Raw genomic sequence first — 15,962 nt, 5'->3', positions numbered from 1 at the left:
TCAGGTTTCCGAACCTTATTTGATGTCCGGGGGCGTAGCTATCGATCTGCTCCAAGTGGCCAAGCGAATTGGCCCGCAGCGCGAAGCCGCTGAACACGAAGATCTATCCAGGGAGGAAAGTCTCACCCTGGACAGCGTTGTTAATGATGATTGAAGGAGCCATCGAGCCTGACGGCGACGTCACAGAGGAACTCTCCGTGAAAGCACCAATGTCGGTGTCAAAACCGGCGGATATCGGGTAGGGGGTCCCAATCTGTGCATCAAGGCTGATGGTAACAAGAAGTAAGGGACATAGATGTTTACCTAGGTTCGGTCCCTCTAGATGGAGGTAAAACCCTACTTCCTGCTTGATTAATATTGATGATATGGGTAGTACAAGAGTAGATCTACCACGAGATCGTAGAGGCTAAGCCCTAGGAGCTAGCCTATGATGGTATGAATGTAATCGTGATCGGCCTTCTAAGGACCAACCTCTCCGGTTTATATAGATGCCAGAGAGGGCTAGGGTTTACATGGAGTCGGTTACAAGGAAGTAAATATAATATCCGGATCGCCAAGCTTGCCTTCCACGCCAAGGAAAGTCCCATCCGGACACGGGCAGATGTCTTGAGTCTTCACGCTTCAATAGTCCGGACGTTGTGCACAGTCCGATTGTCCGGATACCCCCTAATCCAGGACTTCCTTAGTGATCTTATAAACCTTGGAATCATTCCCAATACACATCGTTACCTCGTCCTTTACTAGTCTCTCTTTATCTTACAACTCCTGTTTTTGTGTTACTACTCTTAGCAACTGAACCAGTATCAAATACCAAGGGGTTGCTATAAACACTAGTAAAGTACACATCAATAACATGTATATCAAATATAGCTTTGTTCACTTTGCCATCCTTCTTATCCACCAACTATCTAGGGTAGTTCCACTTCCAGCGACCATTTCCTTTGCAGTAGAAGCACTCCGTTTCAGGCTTGGGTCTAGCTTTGGGTTTCTTCATGGGAGTGGGAACTTGCTTGCCATTCTTCTTGAAGTTCCCTTTCTTTTCCTTTGCCCTTTTACTTGAAACTAGTGGTCTTGTCAACCATCATTGAGAGAAAGCCGAGCATAAAATTTTTGAATAATCATTTCTCTTGAGAGCTCATGATTGGGGCATGAATATAACATTGACTTAAGCCTCCCCCAAGCTTGAGCGATACTTTCTCCTTCGCGAGGCCAAAAATTATATACATAATTACGATCACGATGAACAAGATGCATAGGATAAAACTTCTGGTGAAATTCCAGTTTCAATCGTTTATAGTCCCAAGATTCTGTATCATCACATAGCCTATACCATGTCAATGTGTCTCCCTTCAAAGATAAAGGTAATACCTTCCTCTTAACAACATCATCGGGAATACCTGCAAGCTTAAATAATCCACAAACTTCATCCACATAGATAAGGTGTAAATCGGGATGCAATGTTCCATCTCCTGCAAAGGGTTTAGCTAGCAGTTTCTCTATCATACCCGAAGGAATTTCAAAGTAAACATTTTCAGTAGGTTCAGTAGGCTGAGGAGCAAGTCTTTGCTCTACTGGTCGGGGCGAAGATGCCCCGAATAAGCCCCTCAAAGGATTAGTTTCCATAGTAACAAGTGACAGTAAATTTCAGCACACTATACAAATGTTTCCTTACCAAGTTCCACTCACCAAAGGCGCTTCACTCCCCGGCAACGGCGCCAGAAAAGAGTCTTGATGACCCACAAGTATAGGGGATCTATCATAGTCCTTTTGATAAGTAAGAGTGTCGAACCCAACGAGGAGCAGAAGGAAATGACAAGCGGTTTTCAGTAAGGTATTCTCTGCAAGCACTGAAATTGTAGGTAACAGATAGTTTTGTGATAGGATAATTTGTAACGGGTAACAAGCAATGAAAGTAAATAAGGTGCAGCAAGGTGGCCCAATCCTTTTTGTAGCAAAGGACAAGCCTAGACAATTTCTTATAATGAGAGAAGCGCTCCCGAGGACACATGGGAATTATCGTCAAGCTAGTTTTCATCACGCTCATATGATTCGCGTTCGTTACTTTGATAATTTTATATGTGGGTGGACCGGTGCTTGGGTGCTGCCCTTTCTTGGACAAGCATCCCACTTATGATTAACCCCTATTGCAAGTATCCGCAACTAAAAAAGAAGTCTTAAGGTAAACCTAACCATAGCATGAAACTAGTGGATACAAATCAGCCCCTTACGAAGCAACGCATAAACTAGGGTTTAAGCTTCTGTCACTCTAGCAACCCATCATCTACTTATTACTTCCCAATGCCTTCCTCTAGGCCCAAGTAATGGTGAAGTTTCATGTAGTCGACGGTCACATAACACCACTAGAGGAGAGACAACATACATCTCATCAAAATATCGAAAGAATACCAAATTCACATGACTACTAATAGCAAGACTTCACCCATGTCCTCAGGAACAAACGTAACTACTCACAAAGCATATTCATGTTCATGATCAGAGGAGTATTAATATGCATTAAGGATCTAAACATATGATCTTCCACCAGATAAACCAACTAGCATCAACTACAAGGAGTAATCAACACTACTAGCAACCCACAGGTACCAATCTGAGGTTTTGAATACAAAGATTGGATACAAGAGATGAACTAGGGTTTGAGAGGAGATGGTGCTGGTGAAGATGATGATGGAGATTGACCCCCTCCCGATGAGAGGATCGTTGGTGATGACGATGGTGATGATTTCCCCCTCCCGGAGGGAAGTTTCCCCGACAGAACAGCTCCGCCGGAGCCCTAGATTGATTCCACCAAGGTTCCGCCTCGTGGCGGCGGATTTTCGTCCCGTAAGCTTGCTTATGATTTTTTTGCCAGGGTAAAAGGCCTCATATAGCAGAAGATGGGCACTGGAGGGCCACCAGGAGGCCCACAAGGTAGGGGGGTGTGCCCTGTAAGAGTGGGCGCGCTCTGTAAGAGTGGGCGCGCCCCCACCCTCGTGGCCAGGGTGTGGGCCCCCTCTGGTACTTCTTTAGCTCAAAAATTCTTATTAATTCCAAAAATGACTTTTGTGGAGTTTCAGGACTTTTGAAGCTGTGCAGAATAGGTTTCCAATATTTGCTCCTTTTCCAGCCCAGAATCCCAGCTACCGGCATTCTCCCTCTTCATGATAAACCTTGTAAAATAAGAGAGAATAGCCATAAGTATTGTGGCATAACGTGTAATAACAGCCCATAATGTAATAAATATCAACATTAAAGCATGATGCAAAATGGACGTATCAGCTCCCCCAAGCTTAGACCTCGCTTGTCCTCAAGCAGAAGCCAATATCGAAAATATTTCCACATTTTTAGAGATAGAGGTGTCAATAAAAACAAAATACGGACATGAGGACATCATGATCGTTCTTATAACAACAACACACACACACACACATATATATATATATATATATATATATATATATTGTCATATGATTTCTTATGCTCAAGTAACAATTTATTCACAATGTCAAGTATGGTTCAGAAACTTCATTGAGAACTAACAAACTATAATCTCAGTCACTGAAGCAATTGCAATTTATTATAACATCGGAAAGAGTCTTTTTAGCAAGCCCGCATACTCAACTATCATTTAGTCTTCCACAATTGCTGACACTCACGCAATACTTATGGTTATGGAGTTTTAATCGGACACAGAGAAAGGTAGGGGCTTATAGTGTTGCCTCCTAATGTTTTTACCTCAAGGGTAATGTCAAAAATAATAGTCCATGCTAACTTACATCCAATTGGATATATATATCAGGATCTTTCCAACATGAGGTGCTTGCCAAAGGATAAAATGAAAAAGGGAAAGGTGAGGATCACCTTGACTCTTGCATAATGTAAAAGACATAAAGTAAAAGATAGGCCCTTCGCAGAGGGAAGCAGAGGTTGTCATGTGCTTTTAGGGTTGGATGCACGAAATCTTAATGCAAAAGAATGTCACTTTATATTGCCACTTGTGATATGAACCTTTATTATACAGTCCGTCGCTTTTATTACTTCCATATCACACGATCATATAAAGCTTATTTTCTCCACATTAATAAGTCATACATATTTAGAGAGAATTTTTTATTACTTGCAACATGACAACTTACTTGAACGATCTTACTGCAATCCATAGGTAGGTATGGTGGACTCTCATGGCAAAACTGGGTTTAAGGATATTTGGAAGCACGGGTAGTATCTCTACTTGGTGCAAGGAATTTGGCTAGCATGAGGGGGAAAGGCAAGCTCAACATGTTGGACGATCCATGACAATATATTTTAACTAAGATGTGAGAAAACATAACCCATTACATTGTCTTCCTTGTCCAACGTCAACTCTTTAGCATGTAATACTTTAATGAGTGCTCACAATCATAAAATATGTCCAAGATAGTATATTTATATGTGAGAACCTCTCTTTCTTTATTACTTCCTATTAATTGCAAAGATGACCAAAACTACGTTTGCCAACTCTCAACAACATTTAAGCCTCATACTCTTTATATGTGAAGTCCTTACTCTCCATAAGATCAATATGAACTCTTTTATTTCTTTTTATTCTTTCTATGCACTCAAGATCATAGAAAGATAGCAAAGCCCTTGACTCAAAACTAATCTTTATTATATATAGCTCACGGACTCGATTACATAGAGGGGTCACAAAGCAAAACTCAAAACTAATTCATACCAAAACTTTATTCTACTAGATCAAGATATTACCAAAAGGATCCAAATAGTAAAACGGTAAAGATAGGAGTGTGATGGTGATACGATACCAGGGCAACTCCCTGATGTCTACTACCCAACCTTCTTCTTGTAGATGTTGTTGGGCCTGCAAGTGCACAGGTTTGTAGGACAGTAGCAAATTTCCCTCAAGTGGATAACCTAAGGTTTATCAATCCGTGGGAGGCGTAGGATGAAGATGGTCTCTCTCAAACAACCCTGCAACCAAATAACAAAGAGTCTCTTATGTCCCCAACACACCCAATAGAATGGTAGATTGTATAGGTGCACTAGTTCAGCAAAGAGATGGTGATACAAGTGCAATATGGATGGTAGATAAAGGTTTTTGTAATCTGAAATTATAAAAACAGCATGGTAACTAATGATAAAAGTGAGCACAAACGGTATTGCAATGATAGGAAATAAGGCCTAGGGTTCATACTTTCACTAGTGCAAGTTCTCTCAACAATGATAACATAGATAGATCATATAACAATCCCTCAACATGCAACAAAGAGTCACTCCAAAGCCACTAATAGCGGAGAACAAACAAAGAGATTATGGTAGGGTACGAAACCACCTCAAAGTTATCCTTTCTGTTCTATCTATTCAAGAGTTCGTAGTAAAATAACATAAAGTTATTCTTTCCGCTCAATCCATCATAGAGTTCATACTAGAATAACACCTTAAGACACAAATCAACCAAAACCCTAATGTCACCTAGATACTCCATTGTCACCTCAAGTATCTGTGGCCATGATTATACGATATGCATCACACAATCTCAGATTCATCCAACCAACACAAAGTACTTCAAAGAGTGCCCCAAACTATCTACCGGAGAGTCAAGAAAACGTGTGCCAACCCCTATGCATAGGTTCATGGGCTGAACCCGCAAGTTGGTCACCAAAACATACATCAAGTGGCACGTGATATCCCATTGTCACCATAGATAAACACGACAAGACATACATCAAGTGTTCTCAAATAAAGACTCAATCCGATAAGATAACTTCAAGAGGGAAACTCAATTCATCATAAGAGAGTAGAGGGGGAGAAACATTATAAGATCCAACTATAATAGCAAAGCTCGCGATACATCAAGATCGTGCCATAGAGAGAACACGAGAGAGAGAGAGAGAGAGAGAGAGAGATCAAACACATAGCTACTGGTACATACCTTCAGCCTCGAGGGTGAACTACTCCCTCCTCGTCATGGATAGCGCCAGGATGATGAAGATGGCCACCGGTGAGGGATTCCCCCTCCGGCAGGGTGATGGAACGGGCTCCCGAGAGGTTTTTGGTGGCTACATAGGCTTGCAGCGGCGGAACTCCCGATCTATCTTCGTTGTCGATGTTTTTAGGGTACGTAGGCTTATATAGGCGAAAGAAGTTGGTTGGGGGAGCCTCGAGGGGCCCACGAGAGGGTAGGGCACGCCCAGGTGGGTGGGCGTGCCCCCCTGTCTCGTGGCTCCCTCGATGATCCCGTGGCTTGCACTCCAAGTCTCCCCGATCATATTCTTCCTAAAAATCACGCTGCCGAAGGTTTCATTCCGTTTGGACTCCGTTTGAAATTCCTTTTCTTCGAAATACTGAAACAGGCATTAAAAAAGCAATATGGGCTGGGCCCCTGGTTAATAGGTTAGTCCCAAAAATGACATAACTGTGTAAAATAAAGCCCATAAACATCCAAAAGGGGCAATATAATAGCATGGAACAATCAAAAATTATAGATACATTGGAGACGTATCAAGCATCCCCAAGCTTAATTCCTGCTCGTCCTCGAGTAGGTAAATGATAAAAAAAGAATTTTTGATGTCGAATGCTACCTAGCATAACTCTTAGTGTAATTTTCTTTATTGGGCATGAATGTTCAGATCCAAATGATTCAAAATAAAAGTTCATATTGACATAAGAAATAGTGATACTTCAAGAATACTAATCAAAGTAATCATGTCTTCTCAAAATAACATGGCCAAAGAAAGTTATCCCTACAAAATCATATAGTCTGGCTGTTGCTCTATCTTCATCACACAAAGTATTTAATCATGCAATACCCGATGACAAGCCAAGCAATTGTTTCATACTTTAATAATCTCAAACTCTTTCAACTTTCATGCAATACATGAGCGTGAGCCATGGACATAGCACTATATGTAGAATAGAATGGTGGTTGTGGAGAAGACAAAAAGGAGAAGATAGTCTCACATCAACTAGGCGTATCAACGAGCTATGGAGATGCCCATTAATAGATATCAATGTGAGTGAGTAGGGATTGCCATGCAACGGATGCACTAGAGCTATAAATATATGAAAGCTCAACAAAAGAAACTAAGTGGTTGTGCATCCAACTTGCTTGCTCACAAAGACCTAGGGCATTTTGAGGAAGCCCATCATTGGAATATACAAGCCAAGTTCTATAATGAAAAATTCCCACTAGTATATGAAAGTGACAACATATGAGACTCTCTATCATGAAGATCATGGTGCTACTTTGAAGCACAAGTGTGGAAAAGGAGATAGTAGCATTGTCCCTTCTCTCTTTTTCTCTCATTTTATTATTTTTTATTTTCTTTTTCTTTTCTTTTTTTCTCTTTTTCTCTTTTTTTCTTTGGCCCTTCTCCCTTTTTTTTCTTTTTGGGCTTTCTCTTTTTTTCTTTTCTTTTTTTCTTTTTAAAGTCCGAAGTCTCATCCCGACTTGTGGGGGAATCATAGTCTCCATCATCCTTTCCTTACTGGGACAATGCTCTAATAATGAAGATCATCACACTTTTATGGATTTACAACTCAAGAATTACAACTCAAAGCTAGAACAAGATATGACTCTATATGAATGCCTCCGGCGGTTTACCGGGATATGCAATGAATCAAGAGCGACATGTATGAAAACTATGAAGGTGGCCTTGCCACAAATACGATGTCAACTACAGGATCATGCAAAGAGCAATATGACAAAAGTAATGCGTGTCATATGAACGGAACGGTGGAAAGTTGCATTGCAATATATCTCGGAATGGCTATGGAAATGCCATAATAGGTAGGTATGGTGGCTGTTTTGAGGAAGGTATATTGTGGGTGTATGGTACCGGCGAAAGTTGCATGGCACCAGAGAGGCTAGCAATGGTGGAAGGGTGAGGGTGCGTATAATCCATGGACTCAACATTAGTCAAAAGAACTCATACACTTACTGCAAAAATCTATAAGTCATCAAAAACAAAGTATTACGCGCATGCTCCTAGGGGGATAGATTGGTAGGAAAAGACCATCGCTCGTCCCCGACCGCCACTCATAAGGAAGACAATCAATAAATAAAATTGTGCTCCAACTTCATCACAAAGCGGTTCACCATACGTGCATGCTACGGGAATCAAAAACTTCAACACAAGCATTTTTCATAATCACCTCAACTAGCATGACTTTAATATCACTACCTCCATATCTGAAAACAATTATCAAGTATCAAATTGATCATGGCATCCAATTCACTTTCTATGATAGTTTTTATTATACCCAACTTCGATGCTCATCATTCTAGGACCAACTTTGTAACCATAGCAAATACCATGCTGTTCTAAAAGACTCTCAAAATAATATAAGTGAAGCATGAGAGACTAGCAATTTCTACTAAATATAACCACCGTCGTGCTCTAAAGGATATAAGTGATGCACTAGAGCAAATGACAAACTACTCCGGAAGATATAAGTGAAGATCAATGAGTAGTCGAATAATTGTGCAACTATGTGAAGACTCTCTAACATTAAGGAATTTCAGATCTTGGTATTGTATTCAAACAGCACGCAAAACAAAATAAAATGACATTGCAAGGATAGCACAACTCATATGAAGAAGCAAAAATTTAGGCTCAACCGATACTAACCGATAGTTGTTGAAGAAGAAAGGTGGGATGCCTAACGGGGCATCCCAAGCTTAGATGCTTGATACTTCTTGGAATATTATCTTGGGGTGCCTTGGGCATCCCCAAGCTTGAACTTTTGTGTCTCCTTAATTCCTCTCATATCATGGTTTCTCTTTTTAGGAAAAGCTTCATCCACACCAAACTCAACAAGAACTCGTGAGATAGGTTAGTATAAACCAATACAAAACCTTATCATTTTCTACTGTAACAAATCACTAAAATTATTATCTAAAATTATTATTCAACATTGCATACTAAATGCCTCTGCATATTTAATACTCCTATCCTCAAATAGAATCATTAAACAAGCAAACATATGCAAACAATGCAACCATAACACCAATCTATCAAAACAATATAGTCTGTAAAGAATGCAAGATTGATCAAACTTACCTAACTCCAAAAATTATGAAATAAAATTCCCACTGTAATAAATTTATCATATCTCAGTATGCAAAACGTTTCAACATTATACCATTATCTGACTTTTCTAGGGAATTTTTTCAACAGCGGTAAACTTTCTGTATTCAAACAGCAACATGTATACTAGCAAAATAAGCATGGCAAAGGCTATCCTTGACATTTTTATTGAAACTAAAGATGCAAAACACTATTCTAAATAACAGAAAGCAAATACTAACAAAATAAAATGACTCTCCAAGCAAAACACATATCATGTGGTGAATAAAAATATAGTTCCAAGTAAAGTTACCGATGAACGAAGACGGAAAGAGGGGATGCCATCCAGGGCATCCCCAAGCTTAGGATTTTGGCTATCCTTGAATATTACCTTGGGGTGCCATGGGCATCCCCAAGCTTTGGCTCTTTCCACTCCTTATTCCATAGTCCATCGAATCTTTACCCAAAACTTGAAAACTCCACAACACAAAACTCAACAGAAAACTCGTAAGCTCCGTTAGTATAAGAAAATAAAACCACCACTTGGGTACTGTAATGAAATCATTCTAAATTCATATTGGTGTAATATATACTGTACTCCAACTTTTCTATGGTTCATACCACTTAATACTAGCCATAGATTCATCAAAATAAGCAAACAACACATAGAAAACAGAATCTGTCAAAAACAGAACAGTCTGTAGTAATCTGTATCAAACGTATACTTCTGGAACTCCAAAAATACTACTAAATTAGGAAGTCCTAAGCAATTTGTGTACAAATCCTGATAAAAACGAATAAGATCATAATCGCATTTATGTGAATTAAAAAAACTAATTTACTGGGTGCAAAAGTTTCTGATTTTCAGCAGGATCAACACAATTATCACCGTAAGCTATCCTAAAGGTCTTACTTGGCACTTTATTGAAACAAAAGCTATAAAACATGATTATTACAGTAGCATAATCATGTGAACACACAAAAACAGTAAGGATAAATATTGGGTTGTCTCCCAACAAGCGCTTTTCTTTAATGCCTTTCTAGCTAGGCATGATGATGACAATGATGCTCACGTAAAAGATAAGAATTGAAACATAACGGGAGAATCATGAAGCATATGACTAGCACATTTAATTCTAACCCACTTACTATGCATAGGGATTTTGTAAGCAAACAACTTATGGGAACAATAACCAACTAGCATAGGAAGGTAAAACAAGCATAGCTTCAAGATTTGAAGCACATAGAGAGGAAACTTGACATTATTGCAATTCCTACAAGCATATGTTCCTCCCTCATAATAATTTTCAGTAGAATCATGAATGAATTCAACAATATAACCAGCACCTAAAGCATTCCTTTCATGATCTACAAGCATAGAATTTTTACTACTCTCCACATAAGCAAAATTCTTCTCATTCAGAATAGTGGGAGTATCATAAGAGACTTGAACACTAAAAATTGTTTCCACATTAAAAGAGTAATGTCCAGAAAAAGGGTAATCATAATCATGACAAGTTTTATAAATATAATCATCACTACTTTTTATAGCATAAATTTCATCACAATAATCATCATAAGTTGCAACTTCGTTCTCATCATAATCGATTGAAACCTCTCCCAAGATAGTGGAATCACTAAATAAAGTTGACACTCTTCCAAATCCACTTTTGTATTCATCACAATAAAATTCAACATCCACAAAAATAGTGGGATCACTACTTGCTAAAGTTGACACTCTTCCAAACCCACTTTCATCAATATAATCATCATAGGTAAGAGGCATGCTATCATCATAACAACTTTGCATATCAAGACTTGGGATGCTAAAAATACCATCTTCATTAAACATAGCATCCCCAAGCTTGGTACAAACATTAATTTCAGCAAATATATTCTCAAATATTTCATCCTCATCAAACATAGCTTCACTCTCATCACTCTCATCATTGATAGTATGGATAGCACCAATAGTATAGCAATTATCATCATCACAATGAGTAGTCATTTGGGAGGGATACCTTTTTACCTTTGTTGCCCATTCTTTTCATTTTCTTTTTCACATTATGTGTGGGTTCAACCTTCCTCTTTGAGCTCCTTATTGACGAGATTGGTTGAATAGAAAGCTCCTCCTCCTTACGTGATTCATCATAAGAAATAATAGGAGGATATTGGGAAGTCTCTTCCCTTTCATTAGTATTCTCATCGTCTTCTATTTGCTTTCTTTTCTTTAGGTAATTGGCAATATAAGGATTTTCAATGCAATTCACCGCACAATACAAATAAATCTTCTCTAGATCAATATCAAGGAATTTCTTATGGGCAAATTCTGGAAGGTCCTTAATTAAATGTTTCAATTCTTCATAACCCAAAAGTAAACTAAGTTCATTGTAATGTGCAAGGGAAATCAAATCATCACAATTTTTGGACACGATTCGATCATGAAATAATTTGCATAGGAGATGTAGATGACCACGTTCATTGCATAGTTCACAAGTACGGCAAAGGAAGTGTAAATTTTCAGCACTCCCATTTAACTTTTCTTGCAACAATTTAGTTTATAAATGCTTAGGCCTCTTGCAATATATATCTTCTCTATTTGGTGTGTTCATGCAAACATGCATTCCACAAAAGTTGACATGCTTATAAGAGATATTTTCATCATGACTAGAGCAATCATCATTAGTACTATCGATATTCAAGGAGTTCATACTAACAACATTGCAATCATGCTCATCATTCAAAGATTCAGTACCAAGCATTTTAATGCACTCTTCTTCTAGCACTTGAGCACATTTTTCCTTTCCATCAAACTCACGAAAGATATTAAAAAGATGAAGCGTATGAGACAAACTCAATTCCATTTTTTTGTAGTTTTCTTTTATAAACTAAACTAGTGATAAAACAAGAAACAAAAAAATTCAATTGCAAGATCTAAAGATATACCTTCAAGCACTCACCTTCCCGGCAACGGTGCCAGAAAAGAGCTTGATGTCTACTACACAACCTTCTTCTTATAGACGTTGTTGGGCCTGCAAGTGCACAGGTTTGTAGGATAATAACAAATTTCCCTCAAGTGGATGACCTAAGGTTTATCAATCCGTGGGAGGCGTAGGATGAAGATGGTCTCTCTCAAACAACCCTGCAACCAAATAACAAATAGTCTCTTGTGTCCCCAACACACCCAATACAATGGTAGATTGTATAGGTGCACTAGTTCGGCGAAGAGATGGTGATACAAGTGCAATATGGATGGTAGATAAAGGTTTTTGTAATCTGAAATTATAAAAACAGCAAGGTAACTAATGATAAAAGTGAGCACGAACGGTATTGCAATGACAGGAAACAAGGCCTAGGCTTCATACTTTCACTAGTGCAAGTTCTCTCAACAATGATAACATAGATAGCTCATATAACAATCCCTCAACATGCAACAAAGAGTCACTCCAAAGCCACTAATAGCAGAGAACAAACGAAGAGATTATGGTAGGGTACGAAACCACATCAAAGTTATCCTTTCTGTTCTATCTATTCAAGAGTTTGTAGTAAAATAACATAAAGCTATTATTTCCGCTCAATCCATCATAGAGTTCATACTAGAATAACACCTTAAGACATAAATCAACCAAAACCCTAATGTCACCTAGATACTCCATTGTCACCTCAAGTACCCGTGGGCATGATTATACGATATGCATCACACAATCTCAGATTCATCCAACCAACACAAAGTACTTCAAAGAGTGCCCCAAAGTTCCTAGCGGAGAGTCAAGAAAATGTGTGCCAACCCCTATGCATAGGTTCATGGGCGGAACCTGCAAGTTGGTCACCAAAACATACATCAAGTGGCACGTGATATCCCATTGTCACCACAGATAAACATGGCAAGACATACATCAAGTGTTCTCAAATAAAGACTCAATCAGATAAGATAACTTCAAGAGGGAAACTCAATTCATCACAAGAGAGTAGAGGGGGAGAAACATCATAAGATCCAACTATAATAGCAAAGCTCGCGATACATCATGATCGTGCCATAGAGAGAACACGAGAGAGAGAGAGATCAAACACATAGCTACTAGTACATACCCTCAGCCTCGAGGGTGAACTACTCCCTCCTCGTCATGGATAGCTCCGGGATGATGAAGATGGCCATCGGTGAGGGATTCCCCCTCCGGCAGGGTGCCGGAACAGGCTCCCAAGAGGTTTTTGGTGGCTACAGAGGCTTGCGGCGGTGGAACTCCCGATCTATCTTCGTTGTCGATGTTTTTAGGGTACGTAGGCTTATATAGGCGAAAGAAGTCGGTCGGGGGAGCCTTGAGGGGCCCACGAGAGGGTAGGGCGCGCCCAGGGGGTGGACGTGCCCCCCTGTCTCGTGGCTCCCTCGATGATCCCCTGGCTTGAACTCCAAGTCTCCCCGATCATATTCTTCCTAAAAATCACGCTGTCGAAGGTTTCATTTCATTTGGACTCCGTTTGATATTCCTTTTCTTTGAAATACTGAAACAGGCATTAAAACAGCAATATGGGCTGGGCCTCCGGTTAATAGGTTAGTCCCAAAAATGACATAAATGTGTAAAATAATGCCCATAAACATCCAAAAGGGGTAATATAATAGCATGGAACAATCAAAAATTATAGAGATGTTGGAGACGTATCACTCCCCCAAGCTTGGCAGTTGCCAAGGGGAGTGCCCATACCCAAGTGATTATGTCTCCTTCTTCAAAGTTGGTGTTGTGATCTTCTTGGCGATGATGCCCCTCAGGATACGATTCTCCTCCTCGAGCTTATTGACTTGTTGCTTGAGGTCCATATTTTCCTTGCGGAGCTTGCCCGTAATGGCTAAAGCTCCTTTCACCCAAGGATGTTGCATAGCTTCTGGAGAACAAGTGACACTCTTTTTCATTTTTTCATAAGAAAGAAATTTAACGGAAGGGATGACCAAGTTTGGAATAGCCGAGCTCTATAGTTCCCCCATCATGAATCCGACTTGGAAACGATAGGTAACTTCTTGATCCTCCTCCATAGCATCTATCCTTTTCAAGTCGGCCTCCATCTCATCCTCCGTTTCTGGCCCAAAGTGATAATCATCGTTGTTTGCTCCTGGACCTGGCGTCAGGTGAGACACCCTACTCTCCCCAACTGACTCTTGAGAAGACATCTTGCTCTAAATCTGTAACAGAAATAGTTCGAAACAAAAACAGAGGATTTTTGCATGATACGATGGTCAAAACCTTCATGACATTATATAATGAATTTTTACCGACCAAAAGAAGTATCATGCACGAAAACAGAGTCCGGGGAGCACACGAGGTGCCCACGATGCAGGGGGCGCGCCCTCCACCCTCGTGGAGGCCTCGTGTCCTTCCCGGACTACTTCTTATTTTCCTATTTTCTTAAATATTCTAAAACGGAGAAAAAATGCTATTAGAATTGTTTTGGAGTCAGTTTACTTACCATACCACATACCTATTCCTTTTCGGAGTCTGAAACGTTCTGGAAAGTGTCCCTTGTGTATTCCTCCGGGGTTACGATTTCAATAATATTAGTTTCAACATTTATTGGGTTACTTGAGATATAATGTTTGATTCTTTGACCGTTCACCACCTTCGTGCCTTCGAAGTTGTTGATTTTTATGGCACCGGAATGATAGACCTCCTCGATAACGTAAGGACCTTCCCATTTAGAGAGAAGTTTTCCTGTAAAAAATCTTAAACGAGAGTTGAATAGCAACACATAATCACCTACGCTAAACTCTCGCTTTTGTATCCTTTTGTCATGCCATCTTTTAACTTTTTCTTTAAACAGCTTGGCATTCTCATAGGCTTGGGTTCTCCATTCATCAAGTGAGCTAATGTCAAATAACCTCTTCTCACCGGCAAGTTTGAAATCATAATTGAGCTCTTTAATGGGAAAATTTTGTTTTTACCACTCTAGATTTTGTCAATTTTCCTTATGCCACTCTAGCTTTTGACACTTCACTTTTGCCACTCTTAGTTTTTGACAATTATCACAATTGCCACTTTCTGGCAAAAGCAAAATAATTTTATTTCAGTTTTGCCACTCTTAGCTTTTGACAATTATCATAATTGCCACTCTAATTTTTTTGTTTTTGCCACAGAAATGGAAATTGTGACAATTGTCAAAAACTAAGAGTGGCAAAATTGAAATGTCAAAATCTAGAGTGGCATAAGGAAAATTGGCAAAATCTAGAGTGGCAAAAACAAAAATTTCCCCTCTTTAATAGCCCAATACGCCTTATGTTCTAGTTCGAGAGGTAAGTGACATGCTTTTCCATAAACCATTTTATATGGAGACTGTGATGCCCGGATAATTAAGCTACAGTAATTCCCTAGTTAGTGATGCCACATCACCGCGATTACTGTTGTTAAACTCACGGTGGTTCGAATCCGGTCCAAATTCAAATTTAAAATAAAATCGAAAATAAAAGTTTTCAAATGTCAAAAGTAAAATGTGTAAACTGTGGCAAATAATTTGCAAGTATTATTGGTGAAGAAACCACACTTTTATAAAACATTTAAATGCACTTAAATAAATAAAACAGTAGCTAAACAATTATATAAATGCCTTTTATAATTTCTAAAATGTTAACCTAATTTATTTGTGAGTGAAACTTTTTGTGGCATTTGTATAATTAGGAATACTAATTTAGGAACAAACTATATATTTTATAGAACTCTAATAAATTAAATGTTGAATGAAAACAAAGCAGAAAATAAACAATAGAATTATAAAACTAAACAACAAAAGAAAACAACCCCCCCTCTCCCTCACTAGGCCTCGGCCCCGCTGGACCGCCAGGCTGGCCCAGGCACACACTCCCTCCCCATCTCCCCTGTTCACGCGATCGTGGACACCGGCGATGGCCGCCACGGCACA

This window comes from Triticum dicoccoides, chromosome 2B (genome assembly GCF_002162155.2).
Source record: "Triticum dicoccoides isolate Atlit2015 ecotype Zavitan chromosome 2B, WEW_v2.0, whole genome shotgun sequence".
In the NCBI taxonomy this organism is placed as follows: Eukaryota; Viridiplantae; Streptophyta; class Magnoliopsida; order Poales; family Poaceae; genus Triticum; species Triticum dicoccoides.
Note: the sequence above shows the minus strand (reverse complement) of the source record.